Genomic DNA, 17319 nt, shown 5'->3' on the forward strand with positions numbered 1-17319 from the left:
AGTGGCTGGGTCCCCAGGAAGGACAATGGCGAGTATGTGATGATTCGCCCAGTACTTCCCCAAAGGGACCTACAGCCACTTACTTGGCTACCAGAACTGACACGATGGGCACATGAGCAGAGCAGCCACAATGGCTGAGATGGAAGCCGACAGCACGAACTCATGCTTACCAAGGACACCTAGCAGGGCTCCTCTGACAGGTCACTCTGGCTCAACTCACCTTGGTCTTCTTGATTCTTGGCACTGTACCACAAGGCTTCCTACCCACCCTTCCTTCCTTCTTTCCTTCCCTTTCTTCTCCAAAGGGTAGACCTACATCATAGTCTGATAGCTTTCCCAGACTCCTCCACTTCCCCATCTTCCTTCAAAATCTCCTGCACATCTCATCAAGGACCCAAACTAACAGAGAGAGAAATCTCACTTAGTGTACTCACTATTAAAGCTCTGGTCCTGCATTTTGCAGAGCCAGAAATTCAAGTCTAATAATTTACCAACAGCTGCTAAAGGTCGTGTGAGCTAGTTCCTACTGAACTTAGACTGGCAGATAAAAGCAAGCTAAGACTCAAAATGAGAAGGAACTACCCAGCAGACCAGGGAGATGGGTAATGGAGCTAACAAAGTCTCTCATCCCAGAAGGAGTGGCTAATGAACAGTGGACTAAACCTAGAAGGTAGCCTGGTATGTCTGGAACACAAAAAGGAAGCTGAATAGCCAAAAGGTGGAAACAAACCACATATACAATGGGATACTATATAGCTATGAAAATGAATGAAGTACTGATACATGCTATACTGTAAATGGACCTCAAAAACATTACCCTCAAACAACCCCATTACAAACTGGGCAAAAAAACATGAACAGAAAGAAGCTTTAAAAAGAAGACAGAAAAAAGGCCAATAAACACATGAAACAATGCTTAATGTCATCAACCATCAGGGAAATGCAAATTAAAACCACAATGAGATATCACCTTACCCAAGTTAGAATGGCTTTTAATCAAAAGTCCAAAAACAACAGATGCTGGCATGGCTGCAGAGAGAAAGGGATCCTTATACACGGTTGGTGGGACTGCAAAATCAGTACAACCTCTATGGAAAACAGTATGGAGATTCCTCAAAGAACTAAAAGTAGACTTACCATTCGATCCAGCGATCCCACTACTGGGTATTTACCCAAAGGAAGTCATTTTATCAAAAAAATACCTGCACCCAAATGTTTACTGCAACACAATTTGCAATTGCAAAGATGTGGAATCAACCCAAACGCCCATCAATTCATGAGTGGATTAACAAAATGTGGTATACGTATACCATGGAGTACTACTCAGCCATGAAGAAGGATGACTTAATGCCTTTTGCAACAATATGGGTGGAAATGGAGACCATTTTTCTAAGTGAAGCATGTCAAGAGTGGAAAAACAAACACCACATGTACTCACTATTACATTGGAACTAACTGATGAGCGCACATGTGCACAGAGGGAAGTGTAACTCAATGGAAATCAAAGCGGGGGAGGGAGGAGGAGGGGATAGCTGAAAACCTACCTGACAGGTACAATGAACACTATCTGGGTGACAGGCACACTTCTAACCCTGACTCAAGCATTACAAAAGTGATCCCTGTAACCAGAAACATTTGTACCCCCATAATACTTTGAAATTTAAAAAAATTACACTAAGTTAAAGAAGCCAGACACAAAAGGCCATGACTGTATGATGCCACTTACTTGAAATTCCCAGAACAGGCAAATCCACAAACATAAAGCAGACTGGTGGTTGCCAGGGACAGGGGACCGGGAGGGGAGGCTGGGGAGTGGGGCCAGATGGAGAGTTAAGTTACTGCTTAATGGGTCCAGGGTTTCATCTGGGGATGAGGAAAAGGTTTGGGAACTAGACAGAGGTGACGGTTACACAACACTGTGAATGTACCAAATGCCAGTGTATTGTCCCCTTTAAAATGGTTACTTTTATGTTATGTGAATTTTACCTCGACATAAATAAATGAATAAATTGCAAATAAAAATGTGGAAAGAGACATATCAACTAAAAAGGATTTTAAAAAGTGAGAAAGACATTTAAACAAATTTTAACACAGGGTTTAGGCAGGTAGCTGGCTGATTTTAAGAATCCTTTCACATCCACAGCGAGCTGTCCAAAGCTAACAGACCACACTTCTCACTGTACACTTCTACCTGCCAACTGGAAAGGTCCTACGATGCTGGTTCTTCAACATCTATTAATAGCAGGAAGACTAGGCTTCTAGAGTTGTCTGGTATTTGCCCTTTCCTGGCAATTTCATCTTAAATTGGGGTCTGTGGGTCCAAGGGTCTACATGAACCAAAATTCAGGACACGCATTCGGTTAAGTACCAAGTATATTCTCAGGGACAATGAACTGAGGATATGTGGCTGCTGAAACGACAGCCCTCCCGATGACTCCAACATTCAAGGGATTAAAAGAATTCAGCCCCAGAGGTTTTATATACAAAACTAGCAACAATACAACTGAATTGGACTGCATTTTAAAAACACACTTCATTTCCAAATCCACTGAGCAGCTCAACAGGCTTCAGTGACGCCTGCGGTCCCTGGGATTGGAGGAGTCCCGCTCCCGGGAGCGCCGGGCCCTTTTATGCCTGTGGGATTTGTCAGGGCTCCTACTTCTACTTCTATGACTACGCGCTTCAGAACGCCCATTGTTCCGGCTAGAATGTGTGTCTGAGCTTCGCCCTCTGTCCCTACCCCTGTTCTTTTCTTCTCTTGCCTCCCTCCTGCTTGAGGACTTGTGCTCATGTTTGGGTTTCTCCTTCTTCGGCTCCCTCTCCAGGTCCTCTGCTCCACCACGGCAGGCGGTCCTGGCCTCAGGGGAGCCCGAGTAGCCCTTCCGGCCCTCCCTGGACTCTGGCTTCTGAACTCGCTCTGCATTCTTGCTGCTGTGCTTCTTAGGGCCAGGGCCATCCTTCTCCTTTATTGCCTTGCTTCTGGGTGATGAAGAGGAGGGCGGCTGCTCTGCCTGTACTCCCTGGGCAGGCTTCTCCTTTTCTTTCTTTCTTTTCTTTTTTTCCTTTTGTTCTGGACGAAAGAAGGGGGCGGGGCAAACAATAAGAAAGGGAAAAAATAAAGAACTCCTTCAATAAAAGTGCCATTCTTCTCTGACTACATTACTGTACGACAGCGGTTATAGTTCAAAATATTCACATGCTAGGAGGTGGAGAGTGTGCACAAGGAAAACATCCTTGGAAGCAGCGTGAAGCAGTCATAGTCCAGCCTTCCACAAAAGTGCCTCCGAGAAGCCAGCTTGGATGCCTGTCACCCTTCAAATGTCAAGCTGTTGTACAAGGCAACTGCCACCCTGAATTATCACTTTAAAGACATGATCTCCAAATACAGTCACATTCTGAGGTACTGGGTGCTAAGACTTCAACATACCGACTTGGGGGCACACAGCTCTGCCCATAACTCTAGCCTTCCACTGACACCTCCCCTTTTCCTGATTAGAATAAGGTGCCCCACGCCTTCCCTTTTCACACATAACAGTTGACTATCAACTGTCAGTGAACGCTAGCAAGACCATATACTAAAACCACCCAGAATCTTCTCTTGGGTCTCAACGCTTTACCTTTTTTGTGTTTTTTGGTGGGTCTGTCATCCTCAGAGCCCTCAGACAAACTCGGTGAGGGGGTACGAGGCCCACAGCCCTTCTCTTGGAGCTCTCTGGTCACATCATCCAGTTCTTCTGAGTCCTCAGGAGCCCGATAGTTAGATACATGATCCACTCGGATAGTTCGCCCTTTAATCTAAGCAGACAGGAAACACAGCCTTCATACCAAACTATCTGAACCCAAGCTACAGAGAACCATGGCTTGAACCACATCCATTACCTTCCTGTTAACACTATCACTGAAGCAGACCCGCCCAGCTGCCCTGTCACAGCACGGAGGTCTAGACAGTGATACACTCAGCCCTTAGGCAAGCCAGCCGGGAGCCTGGGGCAGCTGGAGCCCCTGGGGCAGTTGTACTACCAGCCTCCCTAGTTTCCCTCAGGTGCCATACAAATAGCCCCATGTTCTACGTGTGCCATGAAGTGAAAAAAGACAGGGAAGCACTGCCCCAAAGCACAAGCATCAGGGAAAGTGTGAGAATTAAATGCACAATGAATTAGCCCAAATCTGTAACATTAGTTTACAGTGAAACATTCCCTGGGAAAGCTTGGCAACTAGAAGGAATTCTTAATATCTAGCTTAATGCTACCCCGCGTTCTCAGCACGGTAATTAGGAAGAGGCAAAGTCGGACCAATAATCGGGAGGGAGGATGGAATGGAGAAAGGACCACTTTCTTTGTTCTTAAGCCCTCACACCTTGCTCTATCCCCACCATAATGGAACCGGCTCACTCTGATTCTTGTGCTATGACTCACAACTGTCCATGTGAACAACAACAAACACTTGCAATAAAAACACTGTATTTTCAGGAAGATACAGGCTTACTCCATAGGAAATGCCATCCAAAATTCAAAAAATTTGGCTTGCATGGTTTCAACACAAGATCAGATTTTTATTCTTACCTTGAAGCCTGAGCAGCTTCCGTCACCTATCCTATTCCCCATATCGAAACATTTTTTCAAACCTTCCTTTTACAGTGACTCCCTCCGGCTGTTGGCGCTCTTAAAAATCAAGCCTAGAACCTGCTCCACCCTGTTCTATAATCTCTGGCTGTTCTATACTGGTGTCCTCAGTGACAAACTCTCCAGGTCAAGAGTTACCCTCACCCTATGACCATGTTCATTTCAAATGCAGCATTTTCCTCAATGCGTACGGGGACCCCTGGACCATGAAGGCATCACCACCATGAGCTTCAGGGGACAGAGAAATCTTGGATCTAGGCCGATGGACAAGATTTGGAGAGACAGAGAGGACTGCAGTAATCATTGCCGTTTACTGAGCACTTACTATGTGCCAAGCACTGTGCTCTGCCACTGCACACATTATCTCAATTACTACTGCTAATTCTGTACTTGTCATTGTCTCTATGGGTGGTGGCAGGGTGACCACTGGGTGACCTCCCGGGGCTGCCTAGAGGGCCATCCGCCCCTCTCCCAGGCCCCTTGGCCGCCTGGGTTTCTCCCGTGTGCTCTTCCTGACCGTGTGGCAAGCGCACTTGTCAACCCACTGCAGGGAGGAGGCCTCAGAGCCCGAGCACAAGCCTGACTTGCCCTGTCTCCTTCTCTCAGCTCAGTGCCTCATAAGGGTGGGGAGAGGGACAGAGGACAGAAAATTTCAGAATGAGTTACTTTTGTAAAATTTGCCATCAGATTTTAAGGAGAGGATTCCCAGGGCCCAATATGCTAGGTCACTGGAGACACATGACAGATATACATGGCTATGTCTTGGGTTTTGAGGCCATGACGAAGCCCGAATCCCCTGACACAGAACGATACCGAAGAGCAGTGTTTGCTAGTGTCTTGTTGTCCAGTGCGCCAGAGATGAGTGGAGGGCGAGGAAGGAAAGGTGAAAAACAGAGACCCGGATGGGGAGCAGGCCTGGTACACATGCTCCTGGAGAGATGGTTTGCTAACAGATGAGGCTAAAAAACAAGTCCTGACGGGGCTGTGAGCGAAAAGAATTATTTCCTGGGATTACTTCCTGGCCAGTATGTCTCCACACCTCTGCAGCCCTCAGAACACACACAAGCTAACCAGTACTGTCCCTATGCTGGTGGGGACCAAGTAGAAAACAAAACCTGACTCTACACATGGAAAGAGTCCAGCCAAATCCTGCTTAATAAGCACACTCACCTTGATCCCATTAAAATTGTCAACGGCCAGAATTGTGCTCCTCTGGTCTTCATAGCAGAGGAAACAGAATCCTTTGGATTTCCCAGTCTTCTTGTCCCGCACGAGATTAATGTTAACAATCTCCCCATACCTATTTATTTCATAAAACAGTAAGACACTATTGCCTTAAAATGCAAAAACTTGCAGATCGGGTGATAAATCAAAATTCAAATAATATAATCTGTACAGGAGACACATCTAGAACAAGATGACATAGAAATGTGGAAAATTAAAAGGCAGACAAGAAAAGGAACACCTAATTAAAAAAAACAGGTGGCAATATCAATATCACAGACAAATTCAAGGCTGAAATAAAAACATTAAATAGGACTAAGAAAGTTATTTTACACTGAAAGAGGTCCTAATACATAACAAAGGTCTAAGTCATGTAACTTTATGCATCAATTAAGAAATCAAAAATTTAATTAAAAAACTATTAGAAATACAAAGAAAAACTAAAAGAGAAAGTTATGAGAGAATTTAATACATCATTTTGAACTTTATAACAAAGTTGACAGAAATAAAACCAGAGGAATTAATAATATATGATTATGCGATATAAATATAAACATATTACTATAATTATATTAATAAATATTAATGCCAGACTATTAGATACACAGATATCTTTGAATCCTACATGATGACAATTTATTTTGAAGAATTCATGAAACATGTATTAAAATTCACTATAGATTAGGCCTCAAAGTAAACCTCAATAAACTCCAAAAACAGACCACGTTCTCCAATCACAATGTTATCAAGCTGGAAATAATATTTTAAACAAAAAGCACCCTACTTAAACTTGAAACCTACTCTCCTAACAACTGCATGAAAGAGAACATGAAACAGAACAAACAAAAAAATCAATGGCAGACTATTTTCAAAATAACAAGAGTGAGACGAACACATACTGAAACTTAAGAAATATGGAGAAAGCCATACTAAGGAAAATTTGTAACCTGAAGAATTTTATTGTTAAAAAAATGAGTATAAGAGAAGAAAGCGAAACCTAATGAAAGCAGACAGGAGTTCATAGAGATAAAACCAGAAATTAAATAGAAAAAAGTCTACTCATTGTAAAAACATAAATTCAAATAAGTTAAAGCTTTATAAGTTAAAAACAAAGTCATAAAAATAAAATAGAAATCGATAGATACATTACATGATCACATACATACACCTCAGCCTGAAATCTAGCATCTTACTTAATGAGAAACACTAGAGGTGATTCTACTGAGGTTGGAACTATTTAACACTGTATTGAAGGTACAGGCCAATGAAATTAGACAAAACATACAAGAAATGAAAAAGTAAAACTACCTCTGTTCGCAGATTATATATGATAGTATCTATAGAAAACCTAAGAGAATCAATGATAAACACTGATTAAAAACAAACTATGACAATTCAGTAAAGCCATGGGATATAAAGTTAAAAATCAATCACCCTCTTACATACAAAAAATAATCAGAAGAAATACTGGAAGGGAAATCCCATTTCTAATAAAACAAAAAAGATAAAATACTTGGAAATATACTTAACTAGCAATGTGTTACTACAAAGCCTATATCAAGAAAACTTTTAAAAATCTCCTAAAAAGTCACAAACATAGATTTGAACAAATATAAAGGCATCCATCCCTGTTCTTAGACAGGATGACTCAATATCATAAAGATATCAAAATTTTCTCTCAAGTTAATATATAAATTCAATGTGATCCCAATAAAAATATAAGTTCTCTTTTTCCTAGAGCTGGGTAAGTTACTTCTAAAAATCTTATGGGAAAAAAAATGAACACGTAATAGCAAAAAACCCCAAAAAAAAAAAAAACAATGAGAGGAAGTAACTCTACCAGATGTTAAACATACTGAAAAGCTTCTATGAGTAACCAGTGTGGCAAATGAATAGACAGACCAACAGAACAGAATATAGAAAGCTGAGAAAGAGACTCAAGTATATGTGAAAAAATGAGGATATGATAACGGCGACATCCCAATCTGATGAGGAAAATATGGACTTTTTTATAAATGGTGTTAGGACAACTCGGTAGCCATTTGAAAAAACATAAAACTGGATCCAAACCACACACTGTACAATAGAATAAACTCTAACTGGAATGGAAACTTCAATGTACAAAATTGAAACCATACAAGCACTAGAATAGAACACAGATGGGTAAGTGGGGAGAAATACGTTCTACTTATGACTCAAAAATCCAGAAGCAATAAAAAAGACTGATAAATTTAACTATATAAATATAAAATACTGAAGGGGGACACTATACAGGGAAAGGATGAGGGATTTATTGGGGGATGATGGAACTGTTCTGCATTCTAATTATGAGGGTGATTATACTCATAGGGCTATACACTCCACCCCAAAAGTCAATTTTACCATATATTAATTTAAACATATAAATGAATGAATGCATAAATATAAACTGATTTTGCTTAGCAAAAACATTGAAATAAGCAAAGTTCAAAGACAAATGACAAAAAGATAACAGAAAATATAATTTCTAATTATAAGTAATTAAGTTATCCATAAAAAAATTTATAACTTATATTACAAATAAAGACTAGAAACCATTTTTTTTCTTTTGTCATAAAGGACATTATCAAGACAACTGATGAAGCTGAGTAAAGTCTACAGGTTACATGATAATACTGTATCAGTGGTGATTTGCTGAATTGGATCACTTTACTGAGGTTAAAAAAGAGAATGTCCTTATTTTGGGGAAATACATATTGAAGAATTTACGGATAAATAGACATTATGTCCGCAACTGACAAATGGCTCAGAAAAAAATTATAGTATGTATATATACACACAGAGAGAAATAATAACAAAAAATGTGGTAAAATGCTAACATCTGGGGAATCTAGCTGAAATAGATACAGGTATTCTTTTTTGGATACAGGTATTCTTTATACTATTTTTTAACCTTCCTGTTTTAAGCCTAAAATTATTTCAAAATTAAAATTAGAAAAAGAATATAGCATCTGACTTGAAGGGACTCCTATTGACCTTCAAATAGGGACAACTTGAGCATCAAGAAAGAATAATGATAAGACATTATATCAAGTTAAAAAAAATCCATAGTCCTAGTTGAGCATCCCTAATCCAGAAACCTGAAATCCAAAATGCTTTAAAATCCAAAACTTTTCAAGTGCTGACATGAGGCCATAAGTAGAAAATTCTACACCTGATACCTCTGCTTTCTGATAGTTAAATGTATGCAAACTTTGTTTCATACCCAAAATTATTAAAAATATTGCATAAAATTACATTCAGGCTATGTGTATTAGGTGTATGTGAAACAGAAATGAATTTCATGTAGAGACTTGGGTCCCATCCCCAAGACACCTCATATGTATGTGCAAATATCCAAAATCCGTAAAAAAAAAAAAAAACCCACAAAAACACAAAATCTTGAAACACTTCTAGTCCTAAGCATTTCAGATAAGAGATACTCGATCTGCAATACAATACATGACTAAGTGTGGTAGCAAAGAGTTAAATAAAATCCTTCATACACAAAGGGCTCACGTAAAATCAACAAAAAACAAGGAACACACCATTAGAAAAAAACTGGCAAAGGATATGAATAAACAATTTACAAAGAAAAACAAAGAATGTTGGGCTGCAAATTTATGAACAGATGTTCAACCTTACTGATGATGAAATAAAGGTAAAGTAAAATAACGATAAGAAACTTATTTGGCAAATATTTTTTTCCACCCTCCGGGAATATGAGTTTTTTTTTCTAACCATTATTGATCAGGATTCAGAAAAACAGACTTTCTAGTGAGTAGAAATTGGTACAACCTTTCCAGAGAGCAATTTGGCAATGTTTACAAAACATCTTAACAATGCTAACATACTGATCCATATTCCTTTTTCTCTAAGGAAACCATCAGGGATGCATACAAAGATTTATACACTACGACGTACACTGCAGTATAATTTATAATAGCAAATCATTGGAAATAATGCCCAATATTTTAAAAAAAAACAATAATAAAGAAATATACCAAACTGTTAAGACTTTCCTTAAGGGTATATTCTATTTTTTTCCTTTGTATCTTTTTTTGCCAAATGTTCTATCATGACTGTACATTACCTTCATAATGAGAAAACAAAGCATGTTTTCGAAATCCACTGTTATCCATGGCAAAGGCAATCTTCATGGGGAGCAATGTGTGTAGCCAGAATAGAAAATGAGAATGAACACACACACTAACTGATCATCACTGCATGCAAGTAAAACTAAAACAGCTCTAACATGGAAGGCTAGATCAGGCAGAGGTATCACAAAGGGGTGGAAATTATACGCTGCACCTGCTGTGAACTTTCTGACAGTCAGAAGTTACAGGACGCAGCCTTTGTCCCTGCCAGGGCCCTCTGCCACAGCCCTCTGCTCCCGTGTATCCCATGTATTGCCCAGTTCCTTTCCTATGGCCTTCTGCCCCATAAGCTGCCCAACCACTCAGCCAGTGCCATCTGCCTATGGATAGCCCAACCATCCTGCCACGGCAATCCCCCTCCAGGGTATGCTACCTGTGCTTACTTCGCTAGCCCCTTTTGCCATGCTCCTCTGCCTGTACATGCTGTCCAACTTCTCTGCTCCTGAGGGCTACAAAACCCAAAGGAACTGGCCCCCTACTCCTGGAAGCTGCCGAGGTCCTCTTAGCCTGTGGACTGTCTAACCACCCTGTTTAGCTCTGGGCTTGTGTGTCAGCTGCCCAGCCTTTCTCCTACCAGCTGCTACTACCAGTGTGAGCTGCCAACACCCTCTCCCACCAAGTGCTGCTGCTATCAGCCCATAGCAAAAATGAAGAATATACAGGTCTCCTATTCATTCTTGTTCCTCAGCGGTCTGTGATGCTCAGCCTCTGGGTAAAGAGATTGGCTCTGCTCACTAACCTTACACTCATCTAGAAACAAACAAAGCAAACTACCACCTAACCCTTCTGTCTTTGCCCCCAGTTCCCCTGTGCTTTGCCCCAATCCTACATTGCCACACATAGGAGGGCCCAAAAACATCCTGTGATCAGGGGTTACCCCTAGTTTGCAGGAGCCCAAGGAGGTGGCCCAACATGGTACCTTCCTGAGAGTTCTAGTCTCTTCCAGTATAGGCCCAGGATGAACAAGCCTCAGTGAAAAAAACAATAGAAAGAGCTCTATCCAGGACAATACAAGAGGTTCTAGATCACCATTATTGTTTGTGGCTGAGTGGAATTCCATGGTATACATATGCCGCATTTTATTGATCCACTCATGTATTGATGGGCACTTGCTGTTTCCGCATCTTTGCAATTGTGAGTTGTGCTGCTATAAACATTCTAGTGAAGATGTCAAAAAAAAAAAAAGAAAAATAGAAAGAGACCAGAATCCCCAAGACAGCTTTCCAAATTATCCGACTTCTGGGATCTTCCACATGGGAGTTTTCTAGAACCATGTCCTGGGACTGACCTAGACTAGAGCAGAAGCTCCAGCCCTCCCCATGTAGGGATGCCATTTAGCATAGAATTAAAATAAATGACTTTTGTGACGCCACAAAATACATCATGGAAGCAAACTACTCTGTTGACTCAGAAGGCAGGAAATGAAAGAGGACTTACTGTGAGAAAACACAGATGATGTCCCCTTCAGTCAGTTCATAAGGAAGCCCTCCTAGAAAAGAAAATCATATTTCAGTTCAACAAACATTGGCCAAGCATCTACTAGGTACCATGCACTAGGCCAGACACGGCAGGTGCAAAGAATAAGCCACAGGGAAATCACAGTCTGATGCAATGACAGAAGCGCCAGTAGCACAGAAAAAGGATTAACTTTTTGAGTGCAAAGCTCAGGGGAACACCACTAACCAAACTAATCTGATCACTCAGTCTTCCTCACACCCAAAATCCTATGGACAAAGCAGAAAGTTTCCATCACAAAATTCTGCTTCCAAAAATATACCTTGAACTCATCTGCTCATTAGCCACAAACTGCTACAACACAAAAGTGGTTTAAATATGTCATTATTAACCCCATCTACATATAGACTAAGGTTTATGAAGACACTGTTAAACATGTCATAGGGAATAATTTCTCCTCCAAATGTTTCTTTCCTTGTGTGTAAAATGGGGATACTAGTACTTACCTCACAGCATTGTTATAAGAATTAAATAAAACAATGTCTATTAAGTGCTTAGCACAATGTCTGGTACAATAATCTCTTTGAAGGGTCAAACTGTGGAATTGCTGGTTATGACACAAAGTGAATACGGTCATGGTCAGAAAGCAGGAGCTAATGAGAGAAGGAAAGTGAATTCTGAGGGAAGCAGAATGGGGGAGGGAGGTTAGTAGTAATATGGGGTAGTGGCTAAGATCATGAGTTCTAGAATCCCACAGTTCTGGATGTTGCACTTACTAGCTGTGTGACCTTAAGGAAGTCCCTGAACTTCTCTCCACCTCAGTTTCCTCAGCTGTATAATGGGTGTGTGTGTGTGTGTGTGTGTGTGAGAGAGAGAGAGAGAGAGACAGACAGACAGAGAGGTAACAGTGGTCTGTGAGGCTTAGCACGGCAAAAGACAAACAGTAACTGTCATGAGCACTGATTTGGCACGGAGAACAAACTAGAAAAGGGGGCAAAGAGAGGTATAGAACACGGAGTCACCGGCAGACAGCACATGGATATAAAAGCGGACAATGAATGTGGAGGGGAGAGCAGGGGGGGAATGGTGGGGAGCAGGCCAGGAGAGAATGGGCCCAGCACTCACTACAGGAGAAAGATGTGGACCTCACCCAGGAAGATCCAGGCGCTGTCCTTGTAGTCCGAGTGCCAGGACACCTTATCCGCCACCCCAAGCTGGATCTCTCGCTCATTCAGCTCGTTGATCAGCTTCACCTTAGTTAAAGGGCTGCACCGGGGCAGGGGAGAGGGCGGAAAAGCGGACAAGTGCGGCCCGGCCTGAGCTGAGGGAGAGCCAAACTAGAGGACTAGCTCTTCTAGTCTCCGCGCCTCCCCCGCCCGTCGCCCCGGCAGACGCTCTACCATCCCAGCCCCAGTGAGCCACTCTCGGTTGCCCGCTCCCACTTCCTCACACGGAAACTGAGGCCTTACTTCATCTCAGCGGGTTCGCGGTGGGCACCAACTCCTCAGCTTCCGGACGAGGCTGCACGACGCATGCGCGGCCCAGGCGCTGCGCGCCCATTGGGGTCGGTGAGCTTGCGCCGGAAGAGCTCGGCCGCGCCGGCTTGGCGCCTGCGCATTAGCGCAGAAGTGGTTTTCGGCCTCCGTGCGTTTCCCTTTTAGGAAGACAGCTGTTCTCTGTTGTCTCCCAGCTCCTCTCTGAAATGAGGCAGGGGTAAGAGCCCGGTCCGTTACAGGACCCCTAGCTACTGGACGATGCCTGGCACTGATTGGGTTAGCTGTAAATGTTTGCTGAATGAAGACTGAACAAGGTGTGCCTGACGTGGCCACTGTAGTTCAGCCCTGGCTCCTAGTCAGAAGCCCCATCAAAGCATCCCTGTTCCTCAGTGTTACAGCAGAAAAGTCAGGCAGACAGGTGAAAGCGTACATCTTTTGTTGTCCGTCAAATCCCAACACACAGGCAACTGACCAGTCTGCTTCTATAGGCTGAATACCCACAGATTTGTGTGAGGGCTGCTACACTCACTATTTCCTGTAGTCTCTCTCCTAGTTGAGCGGGAGGCAGAAGTTAGTATTAAACAGCTAACAATTGAGTAGATGGTATGGTAAAGGATGCTAGATTATGTGCCAAGCAATTTACATGTATTGTCTCTCCACCCTCACAACCCCATGAGGTAGATAAAATTACCTTCTCCATTTTATAGAGAAAGAAACTGAAGCTCAAAGGAATTCAGTGACTTGAAAAGCACTCTGCTTGCACCCATCAGGTCAGGTTGATTTAATCAGCCCTCTCTGAGCATCTATATTTGTCCTGTAGAGCTCATGTCTGTAGACAGAAGTGTAAGGATGGGTCCCCTGAACTCAAGGAGCTAATAATATAATTAAGGGCACAAGATGTATTTGCTTGACAGATGTCACTCCAGAGATATCTAGAAACAAGTAGAAGAGATGGTGGTTGACATACACTGTCTGATTTAACCCGTATTGAGGATTTGAATCCATTTTGCATGTGTCCACATCCATATCTGGTTTTGGACCATGATGTTCTAAAAGTGAAGGTCCGGAGCTGTGTAGTTCTCTGTGTAGGCCTGGCTCAGAACGTCAGATATTAGGCCCTTTATAGAAGCATTATAATGATGATGACAACTGTACCCTCGGTGACTCACCATGTAACCAGTGTCCTGCCAAGAAGCAGAACAGAGGATGTCCGTCAATGACAGTTTCTCCCCATTCTATCTGTGCCCCCACCCCGACTCCAACAGAGCTATTCATTAACCTTGTAGAATTATCTTGGCAATGAAAACTAAACAGTGACAGATTGCACGTGGGTTTTTTCTGCTCCTAGGAATCTCAGGTTGCTTAGTTGTACGTTTGAAGTAGCCACTTCCAAGTGGTAAACTAGCATGCAGCATTCATTATCTTGCTGTCTTCTTCAGTTGACTATGAAATGAGACAGTTGGGGCTACACTCCAGGCTGAGTCATCAGCATTCAGAAGAAAGCTGGAGCAAAAGAGTAGTGTAAGACCAAGCAAAGAGAAGAGCAATCTAGATTGAGAACGTGAAAAGACTGTCACTGTCCAGCTGGTGGTTTCCACAGAGGTATTCCCAAGCTGGGAGAGCTGAAATCCACCCCTGTTTGTCTGGAACTGAGAGATTTCCTGGGGCTCTCGACTTTTGGTGCTAAAATTGGCAAGCCCAGAGCAAACTGGGATAGTTGATCATCCTAGGAGAGCCTGAAGTAACTAAAGAAGCAAGGAAGTCGGATTCTCCATGGATGTGCTTGCAGTTGGTAGAGACTGGTAGGTCAGATGATGCCTAGAGATATCCATAAGTCTGAGTTGAAAAGAGACGGGGATCCAGAGGACCCTCTGAACTTAACGTCTGGAAGGAAGGGCAGGGTTTACCATCCAAGGTGGCTATTAGTGATCTCTCCTAATAACATCCATTTAGCACCTATTGTATGCAGTATTTAGTTCTAGCTTCTGCAGGTAATGCTAAGGAAGTGAAAGGCAGTCCCCACATTCAAGGAAAGGCTGAACAATTTATCTAGCCAGAGTCATCTTCCCACTGCCCACCACCACGCCACACCCCAAAACAGTTTTTCCTCCTGACCTCCCTATTTTGGGCAATGTTGTTACTATTTTACTGGTTACCCAGGCTCAAAAACATGGGTGTCATATTTCAGTCTTCCCTATTCCTCACCCCAACATATCCATTCAGTTACCAAGTCCTAATAATTGTACTACTGCAGAGTCTATAAAATGCGTCTCTTCCAGTCACAGTCCTATTCTGAGTCATTATCACATGCTTCCTGGCTCTTTCAGAACTCCTCTAACTGTCCCAGCCCCTATTCTCCAGTCTTTTCCCTCACTGCTCCCCCATACAAAGGCTCCACATCATCCAGGCTCCACGTCTAGCCATTTCCTGGAGGGCCCCTTTCATTACTCAACCTAGACACTTCTGCTGAGAGAGCTCCATACCTCTCTTACTGAAACCTGCCCAAACTCCAAACCCCCATCAACTCATTTCTCATGCAAGAAACCTTTCCTGATCCTGCCAGCCCACACCGATGGCTTCCACTTCTCAACTCTTCAGCACTATAAAACTCCTTTATGTTCTCCCCCCGGGAAGACTCTGAGATCCTGGAAGGGAAAGATTCTGTATTTATGAGCTTCTCAGCACCTCAAACCTCAAACACTTTCCTGCACATATACAATGCACACAATATACTTACTGGTTAATGAAATTGAAAAATCATACAACTATGGTTACCGTTAAGAAAACAGATGAGGGTAGGGGGAGAGAGGCCTTTATGTTCCCTCCATTCCTTTCTATACTGTTAGAGTTTTCTTACCTTTATCCAGATATCACTTAGATTTTTTATTGTCATGTTATCTTGGCAAAAACTTCATGATCTATATTTTCTTGCTTTTCTCTTTTATTCATTCATTAAATACGTATTTATTGAGCACCTATTAAGTGCCAGACACTGTTCTAAGTGCTGGGTTTATAACAGTGAACAAGGTAAGCAAAGTTACTGTCCTCATGGAGCTTACATTCTTGTTGTGGAAGGAAAATAAACATATAAATATACACCTGATGTTGATAAGTGCTATGAGGGAAAAATCAAGTAGGTTAAGGGGACAGAGAGTACTGGGGTGTTGCTATTTTATAAAGGGTGGCCAGTCAAAAAAGGCCTCTCTGATAGAATATCATGGAGGCAGAGACCTGCAAGAAAATGGGGAGCAAGCCATGGTGGCATCTGGGGGAGTGTTCCTGGCAGAGGAATAGTAAGTGCACATGTCCTGGGACAGTGTGCTTCAGAAACAGCAAAGAGGTCTGTGGCTAGAGAAGAGGAGGCAAGGGGGAGAATGATAGATTTTTTTATTTGACAAAATCTTACTTAGTATCTGCCATGTACCAGACACTGTTCTAGGGATTCTACATATATAAACTCATTTTCTTCTTGCAGCAATCCTATCAGGTAGATACTATTATCCTCATTTCGTAGATGAGAAAACAGAGGCACAGAGAGGTTAAGTTGCTTGCCCTAGTCAGACAGCTGGTCAATAGTAGAGCCAGGCTTTGAATCCAGGTGGTATGGCTGGACAGGAATAACCACCATGCACAGGATAAGTTGAGGTAAAGGGAACAGATTGGACACAGCCATGTTGGGTACTGACTTTGGATTTTACTTGACGTGAGGTGGGAAGTCACCAAAGGACTTTGATCTTGTGTACATTTTAGCAGGATCGCTTTGGCTCTGCCTTGACAACAGATCAGGGAGGGAGCAGGGAGGTACCTAGGGTAGAAGCAGGAAGACCAGTTAGGAAGCTGTGCAATAATTCAGATGAGAGGCGATGGTGGTTTGCCTCCGGGTGACAGCACAGAAGGTGGTGTTCCATGCTGGTATTTTTCAAACTAAAATATATTGTATTTTAAAATAAAAATAAATAAGAACACATATGACCCCAACATAAAGGCATATCCTGTGTTTGTCAGTGCTCAGGCACTGGCCCGGATGCTGGGGATACTACAGTCAACAAGACCACAAGACCCAGTCCCCGCCCTTGAGCAGCTCACAGTGTTGCAAGATCATTACAGATATAAAGAAAAATAATACAAAGGGATGAGTGTCATAATGAAAGTATGAGTGAAAGGCCATTAGAACCAGATGAGGGAGGATTAATTCTGACTGCCGGGGGGTCAGAGGGAACTGGGGGTGGAAAGCAGATTGTCAGGGAAAGCTACAGAGAGGCAGGTGATGCTTGAGCTGGGCCTTGAAGGCAGTCACCATGTGGACAGAAGACAGGAGATGGTGCACAGGCAGCATTTCAAGCAGCA

General features: G+C 42.5%; 1 pseudogene; it reads right to left on the reverse strand.

Annotated features, from left to right (window-relative positions):
• Nucleotides 1-2355: 2355 nt before the first annotated feature.
• LOC138378030 (RNA-binding motif protein, X-linked 2-like) lies at nt 2356-13001 on the reverse strand (annotated as a pseudogene).
• Nucleotides 13002-17319: the final 4318 nt, after the last annotated feature.

This window comes from Eulemur rufifrons, chromosome 30 (assembly GCF_041146395.1).
Source record: "Eulemur rufifrons isolate Redbay chromosome 30, OSU_ERuf_1, whole genome shotgun sequence".
In the NCBI taxonomy this organism is placed as follows: Eukaryota; Metazoa; Chordata; class Mammalia; order Primates; family Lemuridae; genus Eulemur; species Eulemur rufifrons.